This window comes from Plectropomus leopardus, chromosome 11 (genome assembly GCF_026936395.1).
Source record: "Plectropomus leopardus strain MGB_pleo_1.0 chromosome 11, ASM2693639v1, whole genome shotgun sequence".
NCBI classification, from domain to species: domain Eukaryota; kingdom Metazoa; phylum Chordata; class Actinopteri; order Perciformes; family Serranidae; genus Plectropomus; species Plectropomus leopardus.
In genome coordinates this window covers 20,020,744-20,048,109 of record NC_142186.1, presented here as the reverse complement: position 1 = coordinate 20,048,109, position 27,366 = coordinate 20,020,744, and the positions used below count along the sequence as shown (strand labels likewise).

The 27,366-nt window shown below is 40.5% G+C and overlaps 1 long non-coding RNA gene across 1 annotated transcript in view; it reads left to right on the top strand.

The window, feature by feature from the left end:
- LOC148188249 (uncharacterized) overlaps positions 1–27,128 on the top strand; it is a 158,244-nt gene extending 131,116 nt beyond the window's left edge. Inside the window, exon 3 of the long non-coding RNA XR_015777908.1 lies at positions 26,016–27,128. This is a non-coding gene — a long non-coding RNA (uncharacterized LOC148188249). The remainder of the gene's footprint in view (positions 1–26,015) is intronic.
- Positions 27,129–27,366: the final 238 nt, after the last annotated feature.

Here is a 27,366-nt window from a genome sequence, read left to right as displayed (position 1 = left end):
AACATATGAAGCAGCCCACACAGTTCAACAGCTCTGCCAAAAGGAGGCGAGTGAATAATGCTGCTTCTTTCTCTGTAAACCTTCTCATTCATCCGAGCAACCACTGGGGACAAATTATTTTACTACCAGTTAGTAAGTTATAACAGATAAATGGAAAAAAATGAATCAATAAATTAACAAAAGAATTAACAAATGATGGGAGTGGTTCAGATCTCAAAATTCACATGAAAGTAGAAAGAGATATAAATCAACATCAAACTGAGACTAAACTTTAATAAATAAATAAAAAGCTTTGGAAAATTATAAACCCTTACTTGACTGACACATTAAATGGCGGCACATAAAGTGTTTTGCAGTTTTTTTGTGCTCCTTTACAATTTTGACAGTTTGTCACCTCCTCCTGTGGCTCCCAGTCACCTAAAAGTGATATCTCTTTTTCTGTCATCTTTTCACTTTTCCCTCCTTTTCACTCCCTCCTTCCTCCCACACATGTGCCCTTGTCATTATTTTCTTTGTTTTACTCCCAGATCAATCTTTCTCATTTCGTCCAGAATTGATTTCACTACCTCTTATCGTTGACGCAATCCGCTCTCACAGCCTCATCCAGTCCTATCCTGCTCCATCTTTTGCTCTTTTTCTCCTCCTCTATCTCGCTCTCCATCTATCCCGCTCTGCATTCCACTCTGGCTCATTACAAATGGGGCTCCTTTGCTCTGTACTCTTACTTGGTAACCTCTGCAGAGTTGTGGAACAATGTCTTGATTGGATGTGGCTGGCATTGCTAAGCATCCTGTGCTGCAGAATCGGTGTCATGCATAAGATATTATGTTGGCAGCCAGCAGTGCATTATCACCACAGCACTGATATACAGAACTGGGAACATAGATTACCAATCAATCAGGAATGTTGTGTCAAAGTATAATGATGCGCTGCATTAATTTTATCTACAGAGTGTTTCCTATCTACACATTATTTACATGTATCACAAAAGTAAACATTTGAAAACCTTGGATTTTTACAGCTGCCGTGCTGTAATCACATTTCTACACGTGTTTGTAGAAGGCAGCAACAATATTTATGAACTCTCACTGCTTCATTAGCATATGTACAGAAGACCTACATATACTACAGATTGTAATTTTAGTTACACAAACACTCCCAGACACAGCGCTGCTCTGGCAGCAGAATAATCACATTTGTCAACTGGGCAGAGCCAAAGAAGCATGCCCCCGGGGACAGAGCTGAGCTGTGGTGATTTTGGCAGAGTGGGCATAATCACCCGCTGCACATGCAAGTTATGTGATGCTCCGAGGCCCAAAGAGATGTCTTCCTGTAAAACTATTTATAAAAAAGAAACAGCTGTGAGACTATGATGACTATATCCTCTGCCACAGTTTATGAAAAATACCCTGACATTTATTAAAGAATATGACATGTCGTATAATTGATTATTTTTACTGTATGTATCACTGGCTTCTGCTGTATAAATTCCACACTGGAAATGAATCAGTCTGGATGTAATTGAGCTCACATTTGTAGCAATAATAGCAGAACATCACAGAGTGAGATAATGTTTAAAATTCAATTTTCTACAGCTTAAGGGAAAGAACAGATGAGACGACTGTGGGCTTGTCTTGTATCTGTTGTTACGAAAATGGTTGTATCTCTAACCTGTGTCCAGTTTGCTTTGTGTGTGTGCGTGCAAGCTCTGTTCCTGCAAAGATCTTTGATAGATATGATAAGAAAAGATATGCCAAGCAGCAATTGAGACTGAAAACACTGTAAACAATAATGGGCCAAAACTAGAACCCTGAGTAATTAATTTTACATGAAATCACACAAAATGAAATATGTCATAAGTGCTTTAGCTCTGAAAGTACTTACAGAAGTATTCTGCTGCTGGAAAGATGGGCTTTTCATAAAACTAGACTGTAGAAAGATGCAAACTGATGCTATATGGCCACAGAAAAAAAAGGGCTGTAGCGTTTGATTTTGCTCAAGAGGTAAAAAAAAATAAAAAAAACAATCTACAACTACCAGAATGAATTGCGCTGCCCGGGACCAATAAACACGTAATGCCAGCGAGTTTTTTCTAACTAACTCATATTACAGCAAAACAGTGCACTAAAAAATATGTTTCTAAAAACATTTTAGCTAAGAAATGGACGAAACAGTTAGAGGGGGTAGGAATAGGCAGAGGAAAAGAGATGGGATTTGAGGCGGCACTGAAAGACGGTGAGGACCTCGGAGTCACTGATTTCTTGGGGGAAGGAGTTCCAGAGCCTGGGAGCTGCCCTGGAGAAGGCTCTGTCCCCAAAATATAGATTTATGGGTGGAGAGGAGACTGGCAGAGGTGGATCTGAGGGGCTGTGAGGGTTGTTAAGGGGAGAGGAGGCTCGTAAGGGGGGGCAGATGATGAAGGGCTTTGAGGGTGAGGACCAGAATGGTACCTGCCTGTTTACAAATTCTCATATTACAGCAAAATAGTACACTAAAGTATGTTTCTGAGTAACAAAATCTTGGTTAATATTTGTTCAGTACTGCCTACTGTTTGATTTGAGTTTGGTCCAGGTTTGAGAGAGCGAGAGAAAGGGAGGGTTTCTCTCTCAGTCCACTTCAGTATTCTTTGTGTCTGTGGTGGTGCCAGCATTTTTTCCTTATGTTAAGTACATCATAGAAGCCAAAAGCAAGAATTTTGAAAACAGTGGCATTGGACATACAAAAACTGGTTTCACACATCATCTGGTATCTTTGTCTGGTGATAGGTTTGGAGCTACAGAACAGATTCAGTTGTGAAGAGAACAAAAAAGGAAATATCAATAGTGTGGGTTAAAATAAAAACTTGTTACAAAGGTCAGGATTCCTACCACAAAATGAAAGACTTAACTCAGCTATTGCAGTCAGCCTTTTTTGTTAAAACTAGCCAAACTACCTTAGATCCAACAGATGTCTGCAAAATACCTAAAGTAAGTACAAGTATAGATTAGAGTCTGTATCTGGAGGCTGATCCCTCATATGCAATCATGTTCCTGCAGCAAACTTTTCAGATCAAATGTAGTAAACGAGCTGAAGGTCGGAAAAACATTGGTGTAATCCTTGAACGTAAGAATAAAAGATTCATGAGCAGAGAAAAAGGATGAATCTTCGTTCTGCCAAGAGCTTGGCAACAACACGTGGAGAAAGTTTAAAAGTAGAAGGACAGCTTGCCCAATGTGTAAGTATCATATTAACTTCTGCTTATGGCTTACTGAGAAATTCTGTCTTTCGGACTAAGAATACTGGTTTAAAATATTCCGACAGAAGCCTTATGTGACTACCTCTCGGGGCCCTGACAAAAACATGAAAGTCAAAGTCTTAAAAATGCTTAAAAATGTCTCGTAGCTCTGTTTAATCCAACCAAAGAGATAATTTCTGTGTAAAGTGCTCGTAGACCTGAAACTCCAATCTGTAAACATCGACAGAATGATGAATCAGACTATCAACACTACAAAGGCACACTAAACATGCACTCGCTTGTTTTGCACCATTAGCTTCAGTGCTGCGTCATTGTATAACAAACAACCATACAAGTACAGGAGAGGCCAGATATCGATTCTTTCAACTTAACCCTCTAACTGTAGAGAAGCAGCTAAATGGCCCTGCACACCAATGAGTTGTGATTTTATTCTGTCTCTTTGATAGTCGTCTCAGTGAGCTGTTGCTTAGAAATATGTTTCCCCTGAAGTATTTCGGTGTAGGATGTCTGATTGATAGAAAAATGAAAGAGAATTGATAAGCAGCTTTTGGATTGACAGACAGAGATGATTACAAAAACATACACACTCATTATCACGTATAAACGTTGCAGTTTGCAGATTAAATAAGAAAAAAAACAACATTATTTAATTCAGATTTTCGCAAAAGTGCAGCTGAAAAAGAAGCTTCAGTCAGCTGGCTGTGCAGTGCAATCAGACAAGCATATACCGGTAGATTTATCCATTTCCCCTCAGCGCTCAGCAACATCCGTACAATGTGGCGGTCTCTAATGTATTAGTAGAGACCTATAATCAATCTGTGCCATACTATATTTTCTCAGAAGGATTCTGCTGTGTTTGTAATGCTTGAAGAGACAAGAGGAAAATAAGAGGTGGAACTGAGAGGCGAAGGAAGATACAGGGGAGTCTCAGAAATGCAATAATTTTAGTGCACCGTTAAAGTGTTAAGAGTTTCAACATGATGGTGTTATGTCTACAGTGTATTGAATTTATCCCAAAACATATTCTACACTCCTGAGACTCACACTCACTGGCTTTTAAAATTGATTATTTTCAGCCAACCGAGTTGCTAAGTGGAATGGAATGTACAATTAAATGTTTGATTGTTTATGGTGCTGCCGTTCATTTTGCTGGCTGTCTCTTAACCCATTTACCATGGTCCATCAATACACATTTAAACCATCGTACACCGGATATGCTATGCTGTTAATGTCACGCTTCTGGCCCATTTGCTTTGCGCTTGGACTGATTCCCGGTAAAATCATTAATCAAAGTTGGACTGTCATCAACATCTCTGTGTGAGTATCACACGCTAGCGTAATTAATGTATTGATTGTAGACACTGCTACAGTCTGTGGCACAATTTTCGCCCATCTCCTCTGCCCTGCCACTGCTTAATCCTCGAACATATATCGCTTGTTTTGCACATTAATTAAACACATCCTTTCCTTCCCAAGCGCGAGGGAACATTTGTCAATGCGCTTTGAATCGAACCCCTGAGTGCTGATGTGGAATCTGCCCTGGCTCTGCCAATCAATGACGCATCACCCAGCTTCTCAACTTGTCCGTCACTGTTGCTCTGCATCTCAATCACTCCGCTGATATCATCTCTTTCTCTGTCCCTCTAGCCTTTTCTTCCATCTCTTCTGACCTCCCTCAATATTTCTCAGCTCAATACACATTGATCATATTTAATCAGAGTTCAACCAAGTTTTAGGTTCTACTTTTTAAACTGTGATATCATTCCTCAAATGATATGAAACAGTGTGGCACTGAAATAGATGCTGAGACAGGATGCTTTGTCTCATTTGATAGAGTTGTCATGACAGGTCAGCAGCTGTTGTTGTAACGTAGTTCACTGACATTTCTGAAGCAAACACATTTGCAACTCAGTGTGAATCTCATTATCATACATTTGCAAACTTGCATCACCTTTAGGATAATCTATTTTGGCATTGCGATCATGTCTGTATGCCACCTGTTCAGAGAGAAAGGCCACCTTCTCTGGAAAATACGGTTTTCATTGTAAAAAATTGCTGAGTAAAAGGCTAATGGAGGTGTTTGAATTACCTTTTTTTTTATTGTAAACAAATTTTGTGAAAGATCAAAATCAACAAAATCTGTCTTCCTTAATCTGCCCTTAGACAATTTGTTTCTATTGAAGATGTCAGTCCATAAAACTGGGTCCCTTGATTATAATTTTTTTTTGTTTTGTTTTGTTTTGTTTTGTTACACAAAAGGTAAAAAGTCATTTTCTAAAATAGATGGGCATTTTGGCATCTAGACGAGCTGGTCTCAGTGGGTCCTACCTGAAATGTCTCAGTAACTATAAATTCAGAGCATATGAGTTGTCTGGACACTGTTTGCAACATGGAGGGCTGAACCGGCGGCTAGCAGCTAACTGTGTTATTCCATAAACAGCGCTAAATAACAACAAAAGTGCTAACAGTATTAACCAGAGAGGGAACTGGAGAGTGGGGGCAACGCTTTGGTGATGATGTTGTCCTGATTTCAGAGGTAACCACAGTATGGGTGCAGTGCAAAGGACACATGCACTAACATGTAGCCAGTTTACCACAACAAACCACAGAGAAGCTCGGATGATGACACACACAAAGGTAGCGGGACTTCATTCTCTGCTCAGGACACCATAGAGTGCCACAAGGATGATGTATTTCTGTTAGGCGACGTAGAAGTTTGCTTCGCCCTGGTTTCATCGTTAAAGACCTATAAAATTTTTACATTGAATTTTGGATATTGCCGAAAATAACCTTTGTTGAGAACAATTGTTTGTGAGACATACACGTTTTGTTCACCAACATAATCTCCACAAATAAACACTACTTTCGGATTTTTGACGCCTAAAGGCAATTGTCAGAAGAAAAAATTTTAGTCTATAAAGGAACTACACTATGGTCGCATGAATTTACCTCGCCACCACAAAAAGTCGTGTTCAGTGCGGCACAGCATGATGACGTTCTGGGGTGTCATTAGCAACATGTTAGCAACTGCCTCCTCTAAGATTAACAGAATTAACAGTCACTCCATGCAATGGTGTGACTCACTGGTATGTTTTTTTTATAGTTTTATATTATCATACTTTAAAGCTATTTCATGGTCATTTCTTTTGTCTGTTGTCCACACTTTTCAGCCATTCTCCAGGTGTGTTTTGCACTAGAGAAGTGTTGCTGACTTTCAAAAATGTTCCACCACAACATTGCACATGGTGCAAAACAGTTTACCCCAGCTGTCATGCAAAAAACATCAGGGAATTGCCTTGCATGGTCTTTCGCAGTATTTGTTGGTAAACGTGAGACATTCCCACATGGTTGCATTTTCATCCGTGCCAGAAACAAAAAGTGAGTTTTGAGAGACGTCACATGGGGACCACTTATGATCGGTTAAGCTCACCAAAAACTACCATGACTGATAAAAGTTGCAGTAACTGGACAAAATTTCATGCTGATCTGTTGATTTCATGTGAAATGTTGTAATCTGGACATTGTCAAACCCTGGAGGGACTGAGCATGGCATAAGAATAAGCTGTATAAGGCCAGGTACACGGGCAATACTACTAGTTTGGTTTTGTTTGGGGGTATTTTTTTGGGGGGGATCATAGAATTTGTTAACAATAAGAAAAATATAGGCCTAATGAAAGTAATGACAGTATGATGCGAGTATGATCATAAGAAGAGCATTGCCTGAATTATCCTTTGATACATTCTCTGGTACTGGGTTATTTTGTTACATATAGGACCAGGAAAAATTTAACTTTGTTGTTAGTCATTCACCACCTGTTTTGCACAATTTCCATATTCATGGGCTTATGTGTGTGTTATGTATATATTCAGCTGACTGTGGTGCACATGAAAGTCTAATATCCAGTATCCTGGGAAAACAACTGAAGGTACACAGAGGGAGGAAAAAAAGGACACAACATCAGTGCCTCAACAGCATAACAGAGGGTGAAACCTGATTGAGTCATTACAGTAATTATTCACTTAAACCCAGCTAAACTAGTGAACATTGATATATTAATTAGACAAATCGCTCCACAACTTTGAAACACAGACTGACTGAATACATGTCAAATCAAATTTATCTCCTTTCCTTCTTTATTTATTTTGTCAGTGCTTTAAAGTGACCGTTGGGATTCACAGCCTGATTCTTTGTGAATTGTGTGCCGTGCTTTGATCTACATCAACTGCAAAACGAAACTTGGGGACGGAAAAACCAAAACGGAGTCTAACGACACACAGAGATACATTAGGGAAAAAAATCCTGCAGCAGCTATTGTTACTGTGTTCTTATGAAAAAGGGCTTTTAGATTTTTCTTGATGTTGGATTCAGTCTGTGGTTGATTTATGGCTGGGTTTCCAGGCAAAACTCCTGGTGCATAAACAACTGTGGAGAGTGCTGATCAATGTAAATGGCTGTGTGAATGGGCACTGTGACCTTTGGAAAACTCCTCTCTGGGAAAGTAGAGGCTGTTCACTGATCTTGTTCTGTGTCCTCATTTTTTTTTCCCGACCAGTGCTTTCAGAAAACTCCTGCCACAGCAGAAACGCAGCACTGTCTTCCGAATGACTGAATAATAGTGGAGGATCTGACTTCTCCAGGACTTCTCTGGGCCTTTGTCTTTGAAGTGACATGACACAGGGCTTTGACACTCTAAAAACACTGCTTAGAATTTGACTCTGTACCCAAAAGAGGATGGTGAAAAATGGCTCTGGCAGAAGGCGTCAGTGAATGATGGCCCTCGTGTTCAATCCGAAGCACTTAACGCTGTCTGTGAAAAGCTCCTCACAGTGAAGGCAGGCAAGGGAAAAAGCTGCCAAGGTTTCTCTCAAGGTTCCACATTTCGATATGTTCTTTTGAATGTATTGAGTTTGTCACAGTGCTCTGCTGATTGCATTCTGACAGAAATCTCAAGACAAACACTTACATACTTCCAGGATGTAATGGAATAACTTTTTTTTAAATCATCACACAGTAAGAGAGAAGTATTCACAGTGCTGTTGCAAAAAAAAATTTCCTCGTTATTGACAAATATCTTCCAAAGATTCCAAGGACTTATCAAAGTGCACTCTGTGACAAAATTCTTAGCACCCGTGAATCTCATGACATGTCTCCTCCCCTACCAAAAGTCCATCAAATGACTCTTGACATCCATTCGCTTCATCCCTGTCTCTGTCAGGCCTTTGCGTTTGGAAGGTCTGAGCTGCTAACTAATGCCCTGAGGGGACAACGTGCACCTGTAACTCAAGACTGCAGCAGGTGTCAGACGCTGAGTCTGCTTAAGGAGGCCAAAAGTGGCCATTCCCCACAGTTAAGATTGACTCTGAGAGTGAAGCAGAATAATTCTAGCTTCAGGCACCACTTCTGGGTGGCTGCTTCCAAAAGCTTAGCTTCAAGATGCACTGCTGGTCTTCCATCCAACTGGGATGCATTTCTCTGCTCTGCCCTGTTCCCTGGTATTTCAGTATTCTTTTCATGGAAAAAGTACAGCCTCGGTATGCTCAGAGATGGCTGGTGAGTCAGACAATGTTCAATTTTTTATATTTTATATTTTATATGGCTTTGAATTATGCGTAAAACAGTTCACTCTGGAAAACAAACAAAACAAAAGAACAAATGCAATTTCAAATATTTATAAATATTTAAGGATTTTGGAATACGGACTGGAATCACTGACCTTAACTACATCCAACTATAACCAAAGTTAATTTCATTTATGATTTTAATCAGATAATCATCACACAAACCTTGAAATTTAATGTGAAAGCTGAACTGAAAGTTGTAGCCTTCTTATTTTTGTGTAAGGATTAATAAATAATACTGCAGCTGTTTTGTAGAATTTTAATAAAGGAGAGTAAAAGTGTTGTTGGACATCCTTGAGAAAACAGATTCTAAGCCTGTCTTGGTAAAAGTTTCCCATAACAGCAGTTGAAAGTTCACAACTGACTGTATGGCCACAAACACAGATCCAAAATGTTTTTTTATATGACCAGTCATAGCTGTTTGAGTTTCATACGTCCAGATCATAAAACTGCATGGTCCAGATGTGTTGACAGCAGACCAGACTCTCAAAAATCACAGCAACAAGTAGTCCTGTAATGTAGCAAGAAGGTTGAGCCAGAGATGGAGTTCAGCTTGAACGGTTCAATGAAGTGGAGTCTCAGAGTGATGGACTGAGAGAGGCGTTTGATGGGTGAGTGATGAAGTCTTGCTCTTGGGGAATGATGCATAAGGCAGAGTTGAGGTGGCCCAGGCGGTTGAGAAGTTGGCATTTGGTGTAACGTGTAGCAAAGAGGAAACTGGAGGTCAGAGATTAGGTTGAGCATTTTGGTTTGAAGTGATGCTTGAAACAGGTCTGTGTCAAATGAATCTAAGGAAGTCAAGGGATGCGGAGGGGCCTGCTGTTTTCTCAGGGGAACCCTATTGACCAGTTGTGCAGTTTACAGCCTCAAGAAAAGAACTACCTCCAATTCTTCATTTTTTTTTTTAAATGAGCTGCTCCAAAGTTTTCTTTTTAGAATCTCCTCCTACCCATCCATCCACAGCCCCTTATTAGAGCTGCTGCCAACTTCCCAAACTAAATGAATTACTGTATACTACTATGGAATCACAGGCGGAGATTACAGAAAAAAATATGAACATATGTTTTACCACTTGCACAATGTCTCATATTATGCAGACAGTGGAAAAAAGGTATACTGTAGATGTAATGGAAATTTAATTTATCCTGCATGAACCAAATTATGCAGCAGTTAAAAAAACATAAAATATAAAATTCATATGCTGCAAGCTGGTACAGGCTCCACTGCTTGCTTCACTGCAGTCGCTAGAGCTGAAAGAAGAGCACTCGATTGAGAGAAAGTAATTCTTCAGAATTTTCAGACATTGGAATTGGGAATGTGAAAAAAAATATTTTACATATTTTTAATTAACTAACACTTGTGTACATGTACAGAAATATTCTATAAAATGATGGTATTTGAGCAGACTGAAATTACTCAGTTTGAGTGCTGACAGTGCAGTGTTTTTCCTACAAAACCAAGGGATGCCGCTTTTGAAAAGACAAGTTTAGCAAATCTCTGGAAACACCACGCTTACCTCCATAATCTGAACGGTGTGCTGCAGACAGTCTGCTTTGGACAGCTTGGAGACCTAGTGGTTTGCTGGTGAATTTACAGAGTGGAGGATGTTAGAGTTGTTAGAGGGTAAAACTCTTTGTACTCAAGCAAGTAGGCAGGGATGGAGAGGGAAAAAAATAAGATTGGTTGTGCCTGGGTCTTACAATCATCTGGAAATCTGAGAGTAGATAGAACTGTGGTTGAAGCAGTTAGGTGACCCGCCCACCATGTGTCCACCATCAGCCATCTTTGCTCCTCTGTCTGAAAGTGGAGGCCCTGAAGAAAAGGCCAACTTAGCGTTTTGATAAGAAGGGTTAAGTTAAAAGAGAGGCGGTTAGGGTAAGGGTAACATCTCGTTACTTATAAGATGTATCACGCCATCATGCATAATAAATTATAAAGAGTATATCGACATCATTGAGACTCATTTTTTTAATACAACGTTGCATTATAGCAGGGTTCAAATAACCATGAACAACAAATGGGATGTGGTTGTAGGTGTACATGTCTCAAACCCTGATGTTTATTCTACTGTAAATCCTCGGGTGCTGTAAAACGAGCATCATGAACTGTCATGAGAGAGAACAAAGCTCATGTTCAAGTTCACAAATTGCAAAACTGATAAGTTCAGTTTACATTCACAAAAAATATACGTGTTCAATGACAGCACGCAATTAGGTCATGATGGAGGAGGAACTTTGAAATATTTGGTTATGTCTGTTTTAGAGAACCGCGATGCTTTCCTGGCAATTTGATGAGGGCAAAGGCATGGTTAACTGAGGCATAGTGAAGGGGGAAGTCAAAGAATCAATCCATGAATGCTGGGAATGGTACTGCCGTGGGTTGCTGAAAGAGCAATGATGATGTTTTTTTTTTTCTTCTTTTTTTTTTCTAGAATATTTCCATGGAATATTTCCTTGGGCTGATACAGCAGTTAGGAAATAGAGGATGAGCGAATGGGCTGATCATAAAGCCGTCTTTACTGAGCAGGTGGTCAACTAACTGCAGATTTTTAGATTTGAGAGAGATGGATGGTTGTGCAAAAATACCAGGGTGGAAACCTTCTTTAAAAGCCTTGATGAGGAACTAACTGAAAGCTGAATTTGGGTGGTTTTGAAGTGCTGCAGCTGAGACTGGAATGTTAATGGGCTGGTGTGAAATGGCGTCCATGCTGAACATGAGGTGTGTAGACAGAGTATGTTGGCCATGGAATGGTTACATTAGTAGTTTACTTTTTGTAGCACTTGATGCGACGCCACTTGACGAGAGCGAAACAGGAGGAGTGGGCTAAATGATTATATAAGCAGGAAGTAACATGGATACGGTGTGGTCCTGCTCCCACAATTCTGCTAGATGGCTTCAACTGTTAGAATATCTCTGAAAGCAGCATCAAAAACCAAAGCGATAACTTCAAAGCACAACAGGAGAGCTCTGGGGAGGGTGGAAAGCAAAGCAAGTAATTTCAGAATAAGTGATCAGCTCATCTGTCCATTGGCAGACTGATTTATCTGAAGCTCAGGAGATTTGACTACAGCTCAACAGTGACAATGCAGGTGACACGTATTAACACCTGTGCAGAATATTTCACAGTGATCTCATCTTGATAACGGATAAAAGTGTCCTGCAAGGCCATTGTGCATTCTCACCTAAACGTCACACCCTGTCAGCAATACCTACTCTGCACCATGACATACTGTGCCCTGCGGCAAAAGAGAAGCAAAGAAGTTAAATGAAAAAAGAAAAATAGGCAGACAGACATGAGAGGCAGAAGCCTCTGTAGTCAGAACAAAATGTCTCAGAGCGCAGAGATGGAGGTGAAGAGAGGTCTGTACAAAACTGAGAGGGAGAGAGATTAAGTAGCATCTCTGATGGACTAAACCCCTGAACCGTCACATACTGTGGCTAAAAAGTGACTCACTGAACTGAACACATTTTTAAACTCACAAATTATGGTCACTTTTTGTTTTGATGCATGCAAGGTTAATTGGGAGTTATGTTGACAATAATGGAAAACTAACATCCTCTGCTGTTTTCATTCATGAGTCTGTCTATAAAAGGATATGCACGGATACATCCTCAATACAGATGGCACAATAAATGTATTCATGTTTCTATGCATATTGGACTCACAATGAGCTGGGATTAGGTTTAGTACTGTATTGCTGAGCCGTGTCCTTTTTAACTTGATTACAAAAGGAAGAAAGGGAGTATCGTAGGTTGTAAGTCCCTCAACTACTATTCATTCTACAGCTGGATAATAAATTGGAACTCAAGAGGGGGTTATAAGGTGCTATGGGCTGAAAAAGAATGTGTGTCATGTAAGGACCCAGCTTTGCAGCTTGTCATCAAAAAAGAAAAAGAAGGAAAGGACAAATAATATAGGAAATTGCTTACATTACTAGAATGATAAAGCCCAGCACCTCTGTCCTCAAAATTGTGTGGTTTCTTGATGTTCTGCTCCGCTGAATGCACTTTTTTCTTTTTATCAGCTAGCTTTATTTCCGCCCCCCTGAAAGGGAAGCTTTTTTCTGATGACAGAATAATGCATATATAGTGACAATGACTTTTGCAAGACTTGAAACCTATTGAACATCTTCAGGTAGGGAAAGATGGTTGCTACCGAATGGATAGAAATTAATGCTCGACAGTGTGTGGGATCATGTGAATAGAAAAGTGCTTTGAGATTCTGACGATGAAGTTTTCATCTCTTATGCACAGAAGTTTTATCAATACTAACATCATAGATTGAATGCAACAGTTGTGTGAAAGATCGCACGAGGCTGACAGATAATCAAACTGTGCTGAACTTATTTCAAATGTTGACATTCGAATAATAATCATGATGACAAGATGTTAAACAGTCTCAATTTTGAATGCATCTCTACACATTATTCAACCCTAAAACCTAAGCCTTAGCGTAACCTCAGCTATAACCTGACTTTTTTCTGGGCCACCTGGGTGAGGCATTAACACGAGCAAAACAACATAATCTTTTAAGTTAATTTGGCCAACTTGTGAGCAAGCTGCCTGGCTTCAGACAAATATGTGAAATGGACACTAATGCATTACACAATGGTAGGCACAAAATGCGCAAAAATTACTCTCTGCCAACACAAAAACAATGCCAATTTCTTTTTTTTTTTAGACAGGGCAGAAGATCGATAGCTTGAAAGGGGGAGAGAGGGGACGAGATGCAGCAAAGGGCTACAAGCTGGAATCGAATTCTTAACAAAACTGTCTTTATTCAGGACTTTGTATTAACATTGTTTCGTGTTGCCAGCACATAATTTTAACACAGTACGTGCCCATCAACATGTAATGCATTGTTTAGAGGTTGTGTCTGTTTTACATATTTCTGTGGCTTTGTATTAGAGCAAGCAGCCTTTGGAGTAATGTTTGGCCAACAGGTAAATATCAGCCCAAGTGTCTTTTGCTCTGATTTTTAGCTTAGGTTTGTGCCCCAACAACTCCTGAGAGAAATATCTGTTTTAGCAGCAAAACGCTCCACTAAATTCTTCAGCTAGTCACTAAACCTGTCTGTCTTTGAGCTGGAGAACTAAAACACTGTGGGTTTTAACACTTTTTTCCTGGAAACTACGCTATGAGAGCAGTGCAAATGAACCACAACAGTAAAGTTGTGTGCCGGAAAATCAAAACAACGTGCTAAATGACACTATAATGCACCATAGAGCTGAGGGGAATGCAGAGGCAGGTGATAATTCTCTGTAGGCTTTTTAAGTACAAGTGACTGCTGTCACTCATTTAATCCATTGTCATTATAAAATTATTACCTATAGCTGCTTTAATGCTTAGACATTCTGCTGTTATCCATCTACTGCCAGAATAATGTAACATTACCTCAGATGATGCACTCTGACATCACACACTGGGTCAGGGCCATAGCCGAGTAGAAATTTCAAACCTTGAATTGCTATACCAATGACTGTTTTCTGCTGTGTGGTATTGCTTCAGACATGATTCAATAATTTAATGCATACTTACAGCAGAAAAGGTCCACTTGAAACACAAACTTTTTTTCCATTCCACTCGCTGAGTGTCAGATGTGGATTATCAATTATTCCAGTCTACCTTCCTGAATTCTGTAAGCCAATACAGCGCTGTGTCTCCCTGTTCAGTCTCTGCCAAGTTTTCTGCCCTCTACTCTGCCCTCTTCCTCCTGCTTCATCTTCTCTTCTCTCCTTACCCTGCTGAGCACTCTCTCTCACAAACACACACACACACACATACAGCATACACTAGTGCACACATACAGTACTTCCCTATGGTGACAGATGACACTGAAGGCAGGGGGTCTGTGCCAGTCTCACCCCTCTAGCTTGGCATATGCCAGCCTCTGCACCACTGCAGCAATCACCTGCTCTCGAGTCTCGGCTCTCCATTAATGGACCGAGCAGACAGAGATCCAGCCCCTAACTACTCTGCACTAAACTGTTTGACTTTCACTCAGCGTCACAGGGCTGTCCATTTCAGGGATTCAGTCGGCAGCCTCCGTCTTTGTCTCTGTCTGAGCGCATTTAGGGGAAGCAAGGAAGACACTTCCATTGATATGGCCTGCTAGCGCATCGCCAGCCGTCAGGTTATTCTGTCACACATCAGTGCCTTCTCTCAGCGCTGTATGGCATTAAAGTGCATGGGCAAACTCATGCATATAGTCCAAAACTGCAATGTGGACATCAGCGGCAGAGTCTTGGACCAAAGATTGTGAGATTGTCTCTATGTTATAGACCAAGAAATATGCCAGAGAAGAAAGAGAATATTTGCTCATGGATTGTTATGTGTGTATTCAGTCTCTATGTATTGTTGAAAATGTTCAACATTCGACAATGAAATTGAATCTGCAATCAAATTTTGATCATCACTACTGGGCAAAAAGTGGACTGCAAAATAAACTCACAGCAGCAAGCCTTAATAAGCTATTAATTTAGCAAAGGAACAATGTGTTAGCAAACAATTGCCAAACATTACTTACACATCCAGAAGAAACAGAGCAACATGGACATTCAGTTAGAGCTGTCTTTCTCACCACCACCTGTTCGATGAAATCCAAAATTCACTGGCACTTTATCCACAATTTTGTCCGCCAACTCCTGAGAAAAACATCTGGCTCTCTCTGGCTTCCTGGATGTTCGGTTGTGTTCACCAGTGACTCAGTTACTTTGGCTCCACACCATTTCATGCTGGGCAGGAAGCCTACAATCAGCTTGTGTGTGGATGAGAGCTGAGAGCGGCTGCCCACAGTTTAATATGCGGGGGTCGGTGAGAGCCGGAGTGACTCAACAATGTGGACCAGCAGACCAAAACAGTGCTAAAATGGGCTCAAGCTGCCTGCTGTTGCAGATGTTACTAACTGTGGGATCTTCAACAGTCACAACCCACAGTTTCACATCACAGAGACTCATTTGATCTAATACTAAAATTATTGCTTAACAGACCTTTAACTGTAATACCTTGTGCTCTGAATATTTTACCATTTGTCACATTAGATTCAGTAAAACAAAATGTAAAGTTTTCTTTTCAAAACCTTTTCAAACCCTCCTCCTTTGCTTCCACTAGCTGCCTCCATTTTTCACAGCAGGGGAAGATTGAAACAGTAGATGCATAGGATTCCCTATGGATCAAAACCACCATCGAGCACAGCAATTATTACAAATCACTCGATACGCCCGAGTAAAATTAGTCCCATGTGAATAAGACTTTTCCCCTTTTTCGATCTGTCTTTGTTATATATTAATTTTTTTCCTCATTATGCATTCTTCATCACAATAATGTCTCCCTTTGGAGCATGTGCTGCTGTTGGTTCTTGATTCTGCAAGACTTTCTAATCCTTTTCAGTCAGTGCTTGAAACAGTACATTGCAGAAATCAGTCAGTCCACTACTTAAAACAATAACCAGCACATTGACCTACTCTTTACTTCCTATTCAGTTTACACATCAGTGATTCATCTTAGCTCATGAACACTTTGAGATTCACTATTGTACAGCAGCTGGTGCTGGGGGAGTCTTTTCCTGGTCTGATGTTTGGAATAAGTAGAGTAACAGACAAATAAAACAGGAGCCCAGGCAGAAAGTCTGACTTAATAAACAGGAACTGCTGTTAAATGAAAAAAAGACTGCTAGATTTTAGAAAGCACTCTGGTCTAAAGTAAAGCAACACCTTATAAACAAAACTAAAAAACACAAGATTGAGAATTGTCAGGTTTTTAATACAAAAAAAAAAACACTCTTTGCCTCAGAAGAAAACTGCGAAGCACATTTTTATGCTGATGACACAGTTCTTTATGCTTCTGCGCCATCTATAGAAGAAGCTGCATCAAGCCGTCAGTTTGCATTTTAAAGTGACGTTATTTACAAGGTGAAGGAGCTGTGATCAAGATGCATTCTCCATTTCTTCCCTGAATGGGGCCCAAATTAAACGTGTGACAGAATACAAACATCTTGGCATATGGCTAGATGAAAAGCTTTTATTTTAAACACACGTGCTTGAACTTAAAAAATGATGGTGATGAAAATTAAACTTGGTTGGTGCAATGTACAAAATTCATTCATGTTCATGTTTCTTTTTAGAAAACAGGAAAACAGTTGTTCAATCAACCATAATGTCAGTTTTGGATTATGGTGATATTGTGTATATGCATACATCCCAAAACACGCTGAAATCGCTGAAAATCGTAGAGTTTTCCGCAGGTCCCTTCGTTTTATTACTGGCGATGGTTTTAGAGCTCACCACTGTGAGCTTAATCAGAATGTGGGCTGGTCTTCTCTCACCGAAAGAAGGGAGAAACTCTGCTTTCTTTTTGTTCATAAAGCATTACTCGGACAGTTACCTCCCTACCTCACCTCTTTTAAAAATTAAATCCTCCTCTTATCAAACATGCTCACAGCAATTTTTATTCCTCGAAACTCCTCAGATCAGCACCGAGCCTGGTAAATTAGCCCTTTAGTTTTTTTGCACCAAATAAATGGAACAAGTTACAAGAGGTATGAAAATTAGATAGGTACGTGCGTGTAAATCATTTTAAGCACATGATAGATAATATACCTATTGTCCAGTGCTCCTGCTGTGGTTAATTCACAGACTGATCATTATTTATTGATATCGTTTTGATTGTCATGATTTTTACTATCTTTTCCTCTGTGTTGTTGTGCATTTCTTCACTGGTTGCAGGTTTGTTTGCTATTTAATCAGTTTCATCCTTTTACTGCTTTTATTGTAATATGTGACTTTTGATAGCCATTGCCTCTAGTTGTTTTTGTTTTTGTTGAATTTGTTGCTTTTGTATGTTGTATATCTCTTTGGCCCACTGAATGTGAATTCAGGGCATTGCTGTAAAAGAGCTTAATGTTCAGTCAGTTTTCCCTGGATAAACAGTGGTCGATGATGATGATGAATAGCAACTTTCTCTGCAGGATTCCATTAAATCTTTCACAAAAGGCACGTGCACAACATCTGCATTTGTAGAACAGCCAATAGGGATTCCCTCTCTCTGAAATGATCTGTTGTTGGCCAAAGTCTCCAGCATTAGGAAAAATTTTCTAAAACCTAAGTATAGATCTACAGGGAGGTGTAAAAGTCTAGTTTTCTCTCAGACCAACTAAATTACAAATGCTCAAAGGTTATGGTGGGATTTTTTTGCCCAGTGATGCCAATATTAAACTGCATACCCCAGCTTTAACCATAGAGTGGTTTCGTCATACAACAGGTTTTATGTATTCTGGTTTGTAATGTTTGTGGTAGGCATCAGATCAGAAAACGCTTTTATGCGTCGTTCTAGAGGGCTTTAACAAACAGCATATTTTGTTGTTTTGGAGACCTTGTTGAATCGTTCAGCTAACCCAAACAGGTTCTTAAAAGGTTTATTTAGCTAAAGAAGTTAAGAAGATGATTCTCTCCTTTTAAATGTATCAGTCAAACTTTAGCTTTATAGGTAAATATTATTAAGATTATACAACAAAAACACTACAGATTGGGTCTTTTAATTGATCATTACAGTGCCAAACAACACAGCTAGGACCACTTATCACCAAAAATGACACTGAATAAATCTAAAAAAAATTACCACTTAAAACTTTCTCCTTCCTGTCTCCCATCAGTGCAGACTCAAACTGCAGCCCCTCCCTGGGTGATCCAGGTTAGCTACTATCGCTGGGTTAATGGGCCTTGTCCGTCTCTTCTCCTTTGCTTCAGCTGGTTGTATAGACTCTGGCTGCAACCATCCCTGCTCCCACAGCCCACTCCTCTCCCTGACCCACCTATCCCCACGACACACTCCAGTGGCCCCCTGGCTCTATTCATTTCATGCCCTTCACTCCGCGGGCCACAAATCTTTCCCTTTCATTCTTTTGCCATCTCTCCATGTGTACACTATCTCGATCTGCTTGATGTACGCTGTCCCATTTGCCGTACCTGTGATGTCAATTTCTGTCTGTCCCTGCTCTGTTTGTATCTCCTCCCTCTGCTCCTCCTTTCATATCGCGTCTTTTTTCTTTCTCATTCCCTCTGTTCCTCTCTCTCTCATCTTTCATAGCTTCCTTCCTTCTACCCTGCACAACCCCCCTACTCACCTTATCTGTTTACCCTTCCTCTTTCTTTCCAAATCCCCCCATGTGCTTTATTGGTGCGGTGTGCAATTCATTGCCAACACATTTCTCATGGTTGAGGTGTAGCACCACATTCAAATATAATATAGAATCTGTCATGCAGAAACATTACAGGACATAAATATTTATTCTCTACTCTTCACTGCTGCTGCCTTCATCTTCATCTGTTCCTCCCCAGGACTCCCTCCCTCCCCCCTCCGCCACTGTCTCTCTCTCTCTCTTCTTTTTTTTCCCCCATAATTTCTTTGACTGCTCTTGTTCCAACCTGCGCTGGGTTAGGTCCAAGCCTGTGCCTTTGCTCACCCGGTGAGGAAAAGGCCCTTGTTTATCAAAGAAAAACACTTCTGAAAAATTGATCCGCCATATCAAAGACCTAACCTCTTAATGAAAAAAAATAAATCCATGTCTGTGGTGTGAGTCAAACCAAACAACCACACAGCTGATATGTTTTTGGCAGTGAGACTGGTAGAAACAGTACATTTAAGCAGATAAAATAAAACCAGTATTAAATGATGAAATACGGGACAAATGCAATCATCCCTTCACCTGTATTATTCCACATATCTCTCTAATTATCTCTTTCATTTCATCGTGGCCTTTGAGGGACGGCATCCCTTGCGGAGGATCTCGATGAAAATATAAATTATCCTAACAAACAATGAGATGGATTTGGTCTCCTTGATTACATTTGGCCACTTGCTTCAATATTTTTTCCCAGGGAAAAATGAAAACACTTAATCGCTCAGACTAAACTAAAATTCAGTATTGAGATAATTTGCTCATTAAGCCAGAAACCCACAAACAAAGCGACCTGAACAATTATAACAGAGTCCCACCAGCAAAAGGCTTTGTGTAGCCGGCGTAATTAGAATGCTTATACTTTATCTTGCTCTCTTTGTGTTAATGTTAAAGTAATTGACTTTTTATGATTTACCTGTTCTTTGATCATATCTCTCATACACAGTCTTTCATTTTCCTCCTCTTGCTCTCAATTACTACTTTCAGTTTTGACAACCATTTCACATGAATTCTTCGACTTTTAGTGGTCACATAACCCTGTCTCTTGACAATGTGCCATCTGTTGACCCTACATCCTATAAACACTATAATTCTGACATGTCCAGGCGTCTCTCACATATCTAATCAGCTGGTTGACACCATGTGCAGCCATGACTGGATCCTGAGTGACAGGGAGGCACTACCTGGTAGGAATAAAACCTAGTGAAGTAGAGAGTTGGTTCCCACAGCGCCTGGAGCTCTGAATCAGCACAGGGACGAGTGAGACAGGGCATCAATCACAGTGCTACTCTGTGTCAGCCTTTTCCTCCTTTCCATGTACTTCTCTGCAGGATCAGTGCAGGTCCTACAAATGAATTGGCGGAGCGATAAAAACTGAATGACAATAGGTTTTCTGGTCGTACAGGATGTTGCATTTTTCAAGAAAGATTGGTTGATGGTGCTGGTTAGTGCGATAAGAAGTGGGAGTATGATTTATGAAGATGTGTTTATATGCACACACTGGGTTTGACAGTTTATGTATGCTAATGCATTTGTGGTGTTTGCACATGAGTGACTGATTTCCTCTTCCGTAAATATGTGCAGGAGAGTTTCATTTTTTTTTTTACTCCGGCATACATATCCGGCACCCATCCATGTCAGCAGGATGTATGAGTGTGAGAACGACAAGGCATTTATGATGTTGCTCGATGTATGTGTGAAAGTGAGCGCATCCCGATTGAGGAGGTTTTCGCTCTGATGCATCCGTGTTTGCCCGGGCGTTTCTCTTCTACCTGTCCTTGTTACATGACTGCTGCCTGTAGCTGGCACCACCTACAAGCCTGCGGTAATTAAAGTGTTTGATCTCCTTTCCCTCCCCGCCGAGACACACATTTCCAGACCGGCAAACACTGCGCTATTGCCACCGTGATCAATGACTGAAGGAGAGGCGAGAGCCACAAACTGACAGTGCAGAGATTGAACAAGGGGGTGCGGGGACGGCGAGGGAGGGCGATGGGGTGGAGAGGCAGAAGAAGTTAGTTAAGAGGAAGAGTGAATGGGACAGGGGTGAAGTGAAGGCTGATGCGATAAGGTAGGGAATGTTCAGGCGTCATGTTAAGCTCCACATTTGGCAATCTTACTGCAATCTTCATGTTAAAGAAGGATTTCACTGCTGCAAAGATTATCTTTTTATAAAACTTGGCTGTCTATGTATCAGAAATACGCAAATATTTTTAAATTGATGCTATATGACCAGAGAATACAGAAAAAAAGGGGCTGTGGCACTTAGCTTTGCTTAAGAGCTAGAAAAATTTGCTAGCATGCATTTCACCACACTGGAGCAAAAAACAATCCCACTTGTGGGCAATGTAGTGCAAGCTTGGCCGTCTCTCCATCGGCAACAATACGGTGGCTGGCTGAAAGCAAATTCTCAAATTGCAGTTGAACAGTACACTAGAATATGTTTCTCAAAACATTTTAGTTGACAAAAAGGCAATGCAGTAACATCATTTTGGTTCATAATTCATATCAGCACAGCTTAGTTTTTTAGTTTAATCTCAGTATTTCCAGCCTCCATTTTTACAACACAGGAAGCTATTGCACCCACTTACTTTTCAGAAATTCTAATACTACATCCAAACAGTACACTAAAATTAGCTTCTGAATACATTTAGGCAAGAAATATGCAACACAGTAACAGAGTCTTGGTTTATATTTTATCAGTACTGCCTGACCATTTGGTCTGTGTTTAAGAAGGAGAGGGGAGGGGGGTTTACTCTCTTTCTATCGGCTTTTACACTCTTTGTGTCCGTGGTGGTGGGTATAAAAAAAATTGTAGAGGCATAATCTGTAGTTCATAGGCGCTTTGAAACCAATTGTTGTGGTGGCGAAACAGTGTAACAGCATCCGTCACATTATGTCTTGCAGCCATAAAAGACTTTTCCCACAGTCTTGTCTTTATAATGATACATTTTTTGGAGCATCACAGCCCGCACAAAATGACTTGTTTCAATATCAAAATTTGGTATCTTCTGTCTGATAACATTTGGTAAGAAGAGCTGCATGATTAACTCATTTTATCCTCACTAAAGTTAATATAGCACCAAAACAGAAGTAACCAGCTCGACCGGAGGAAGTCTTTAGCATGCCAGCTCTGTGGGCCACATAGTGCAGAAGCAGTGCCAGTCACCTGGGTAATTTTATATGCAACAGTAGAACTTTTTTTGATGGAGGTAAGTTAACTACAATTTTTTGACTCATACTAACAACATTGTTATAATGCAAAGGTGGTTGAACGTCGGAAAAGTATTCCTTTAATAGAGGCTACACTCTCCCAAAAGATGTTTCACATGGTTCTGTATACAAGAGAACAAAGCCCTTCTTAACACAGATCAAGTGTCATGACTAAAATAGATCACATTTTGATCAAAGCAGCTCTCATGCACACTAAAAAATGATGATGATGTGTATGAAGAGCTGAGTCCACATATGAAAAAAAAAAAAAAAAAAAGCTGCATGATTTTGCAGGCCAAGCTATAAGTCTAAAGCTAACCCAACACGTTTTGAAATAAAAAAAATGTTATGTGCTTTTTTGTTACCCTTATGGGGCACAAAATTGATTTTCCTGAGCTATACTTACTCAGCCGCATCCACAAAGAGATGATCTAGTGACATTTATACAGTACACTCATGAGGCTCACATACGCACACTGACACTCAAATACACACACTCTCACGTACACACACATGCCTCTGCAAATGCAAACGCACAGATATTACACACACACACACACACACAAACACACACACAGAAAGCAAACATACACACCTAAACATGTGGGTGTAGAGAGTAACAGCAATAGCCGAAAGCAAGTTTATCACGATCTAGAAAGAACGATTTGATGTCAAGTATCAGAGGAAAACAAAGACGCCACCACACCAAAAATGGCCTCCATACTAAAACACTGCATCATATTCAGGTTTTTTAAAGCCACTGTTGTTGGGGAAATGCTTCTTCCTCTTTTATGCCTTGAAAGAATCCACAACACTTTGACTTTGGACAAAAACTAAAACCCTGTAAGCCTGACATGTCTCCTAAGTCTTTTACACTGCAAGTCATGTCTGGTTCTCCTCCCCCAGCTGCAGGGATGAGGAACAAGATTGTTGTAGACACAAAGAATAAAGTCCAGTCAGAGTTTTAGAAAATGATCTGAAGTGGGCTGTTCAAGTCACAAGTGATGCTGAAGAAAAAATAACAATGAAGAAATGTCATCAAACCACAGTTCTCAAGTGTTTGACAGCTTTGGGTATTTCCTGTGTCTTCAGACCTAAGTCCTAACCTTTCTTAACCCCAGTCCTCCTCCAAAAACAGCTGAATGCTCACGCTGAACTGAGGAGCAGCTAAAATAGGCTAAACAGCCCAGGATCATTGGTAGGAATTACTTGGATGAATTTTTCATGTTACAAGTTGGACAGTAAAGAGGTCAGTTTGTTGGACTGGCTGATGTAAAGAATGAGACCTGAGTCAGAGTTGATTTTACCAACCCGATTGTTTTCATTTTGTGCGTGGGTGCGTGCATGTGTGCGTGCATGTGTGCGTGCATGTGTGCGTGCATGTGTGCGTGCTTGCGTGGTCCTGGTGCAGTCTGTTGTAGCAGGACCTGCCTCAGAGGCCATTTCTTTGGCCAGTTTCACTGATTTTGTGTGTAAGAGGATGGAAACATCAGTGAAGTGAAATGGAAAAGAAGATAAAAGCAAGGCAAGTCAAGAGATCAATAAATTTGACGGAATTTCCCAGAATATTACAAATAATGATGATTAAATTTAACCCTAGAGACACCACAATAACTGTAATTGTGAATGTAATAAAGAAGTAGAACGTAATTTTGTTACTTATTACCATCGGGTATGTATATCTTCCTTGATACCACAGTAATGTGTTTTACCTGCATTATGGAGGAGCACTCAATCTACTGATAATCCATTTTTTGAGTGGGCATGCACCGTGTGGTCAGAGGCAGAGGCAGGATTAGGTAAACAGTCCCATGCTGGGCTCTACTGTAACCTCCTCACAAGATGGTATAGTTTTCCTTGTAAGTGTCTCTTTTGTACTATAACATTTTTTTCTTAGACTTAAGAAAGGGTTTAAGTTTCCAAACCCTGACCTTGCCATAATCACACTGTAATTGCTTCTTTTTTTTAATGGACAGCTTTTCAAGATGCCTTACATGACACAATACCAAACACACATGGCACAGGACATTCACTCAAACGTTACACACTGAGTTTTGAGTTACTTCTTGAACATAGGCAGATTGGTGCAACCAAATATCTGCTTGTAGCAACCAAGGCTTGATTCAAGTGTTCATGGTTTTGTAAAGACCCTGGCAACACTTAAAAAGTTAGAGAAAGATCATAGTCTTGCGGCTCAAGACATTTGCTACATTAATATTGAACTGATATCAGGATCTTTTCCTGACCTTAACCTAAGTGGTTTTGTTGCCTCAACCAAACCGCACACAACCTCTGTGTCAAAATCCTTTGCTTTGTACGCCCACCATCCACCCTGATCACTGCCTTATGACTTGCAAGTGTTAACAAAAAATGTTGCACTTATTTTTATTATTGATTTATTTATTTTTTGATAAAACACTGCCACTGAATGTGACCCAAGCAGCAATTACCCTCAAAATAAAGCATAAATTTGGCTAAACTTATTTGTTTTGCCAAATTTCTTACTTTCTGCGTATAAACATAATTTATAGTAGGGGGAGATGCACTGAGCACAATTGAGGATTATGCTGAGTTGTCCAATATCAACATTTGGTCTTCGCCTGGAAAAAATTTTCTTGGGATGTCTAAAAATCTGGGTCCATATTCAAAAAAGTTGCTCCTAGTGACAAAATTTTAAGAAGATTCTTGAAAATAAACGATCCTGGTAAAGATAAAAGTTATTCACAGAGAATCTGAACCCTTAAAAGAGCTCCTGAGGAGTAGGCAGGAGGACTTTTAGAGGCTTTAAGAGTTTCTTAATCATAGGAGAAATGGCAGAATGATAAAGAGGTCGGAGAAATATTCTGTCAAATCTCAATAACAGTGAGTTTATGCAACACTGCAGATTAGATAGCACAAGGCACTCACATCTCCAACCCAGCACAATAATGGTCACAACTGTAAAATATTTGCAAGTGGAAAAATGCAGCAGTGCAGCAGTTTGATCCATAAAGCGCTTTCACAGTCTCATATTGTGACGTAGCTCATTTCATTTCCACTGGATGTCCACACCTTGCAGGATGACAAAAGGGCGTGTCTGTGACAACCAATCACATCTGTTAAAAGAATGTATCATACTTAGCAACATGGTCAACCACACCTCCTCATGAAGACAAAAGTTTTTGTCCCTACCTTGCTCAGAGTTGCTTTGCTGTTTTTCCTAAATCAATCCTCAGCTAGGATCTCAAGGTAGAAAATTTTAGACTGAGCTCTACGTCTTTGAGAGTATTCTCAGAATGTTTGTGAATACAGCCCCAGATCTGCTCTCAGATTGGTAGAAGAAAAAGAACACATACAGTTTGTACACAGACAAACACATACAGTACAATCCATCAAGGTTGATATTGATTTCACTTCTAGCTGGAGAGTTGGGTAAACACAAGAAGTTGGCCGCGGTTTCATTCCATGTGGCTGCGGAAAACTGAAGCAAGACTGATGCACTTAACTGCAGATGAGCCAAGCAAGCTGCATGCTGGCAGGTTCCGTCCCGTCAGCACGCTGATGACGTTTGATGCATTTACCCCATTTTTTATTCCATGACACACACAAAAAGACACACTGAAAACACACAGGACACACAGAGGGCAGACGCAGACCTGCTTAGACCCAAGTCATGTACCTTGCTTGTAGACTCCTTGACATCTGTCTTCTCGATCTCACACACACACACACACACATGCACCTTCCTCTCACCTCTGATTCTGCCCCTGTGCTCCTCTCTCCACTCTCCTCCAGTCAGCCAGCCTGCCCTCCCAAGCCTGCATTCCCATTCTCCACAACTCTGTGGCTGGCTGACCTTGGAGCAGCGAGGACGGATCAGAGAAAGACAGGCTGGGAGAAGGAGCTGCAATTCATCTTGCGTCGGCATGCCAGCCTGGCCGAACAAGCTTGGGGAAACAATCCCTAGCAAGAGAGAGCTGCAAGCATCACCGGCCTGAGTGGCACGATCCGTCAAATTACCTGAGCTCTCTGGACTGAGGCCCGGCCCCACATCGAGAGGCCGGCTGCAGGCTTATGGCTGAGCACACAAACACAAACACACACACACACACAGACGTAAGACTCCCCCACAGCAACATGGGATCACAGTCTTTTCCATGACATTTATTTTTTGGCAGTGTTGCCTCCTCTGTTGTTGATGCCTCTGACCTTGTCTCACCGCAGCATACCTGTGCTTCTTGTGTATGGAGCTTTCCTTCTCTGCACTTCACATTTGAAAATCTCAGGATGGGGGAGTTGAAACTCCCTCATCCTCTCTTCTCTTCTCCCTCCCAATTTTTTTAGCTTGTCTAAAAGCAGCTAACCCCATCTTTTTCTGTCACTCCCCATTTTCTCCCCGTCCTGTGGGATGCACCATCACAATCAGTGCTATTGTAGACTTCTTTTTTTTTTTTTATTCCTCCCTTTCTTTTTCCTCTCCCCTCCTCTGCCGGCTTCTGCCGCTTTCCTACTTTCTGCGTTATTTGCTTCTTTTTAGAAAAAAAAAAACCTGACACCACTTCAGATCCACTGCTGTGGTTTTTTTTCTTTTTACATGGTAATCAGTTTGCAAATCAGTGCAGTGTCAGGGAGAGTGTTGCCAAGTTGTTTGGATCACTCTGCCTTAATCTGCGAGACGGCGGAATCGTTGCGGACTGCGGAGCACGCTAGTCTGGAGTGGATTTATGTTTTAAGGGAGGCTCAGAAGGCGGAGAAGAAAGAGATATTACATTGGAGAAATGAAGTGCTCTATAAAAATACCCTAAGCACCCAGGATGCAACAGAATAAAGAGGCGTAGAGTCATAATACAGTTCTTTATGATTCATTGATGAATTATATTTCAAAAAGAACTAGTTGGATGGTTAGGAATCCATTGTCTGCCATCCCATGCCGTCTGACGTTTTTCAATTTTTAAAAATAGCAAAAGTTCTTCGATTCAAAAGAAAAGGCTGAAATGAAAGTTTGATCAGCATCTGGTTGTATTCTCAGCATTGTAATTAAACATAATTATGTATGAAATCATTTGGTGGTGCTAATGCGGGTTTTGTAATTCTGTTGTTGCATCCAGCAGAAATAAATAGTCACTGGTAAATTGTCAGCAGCTTT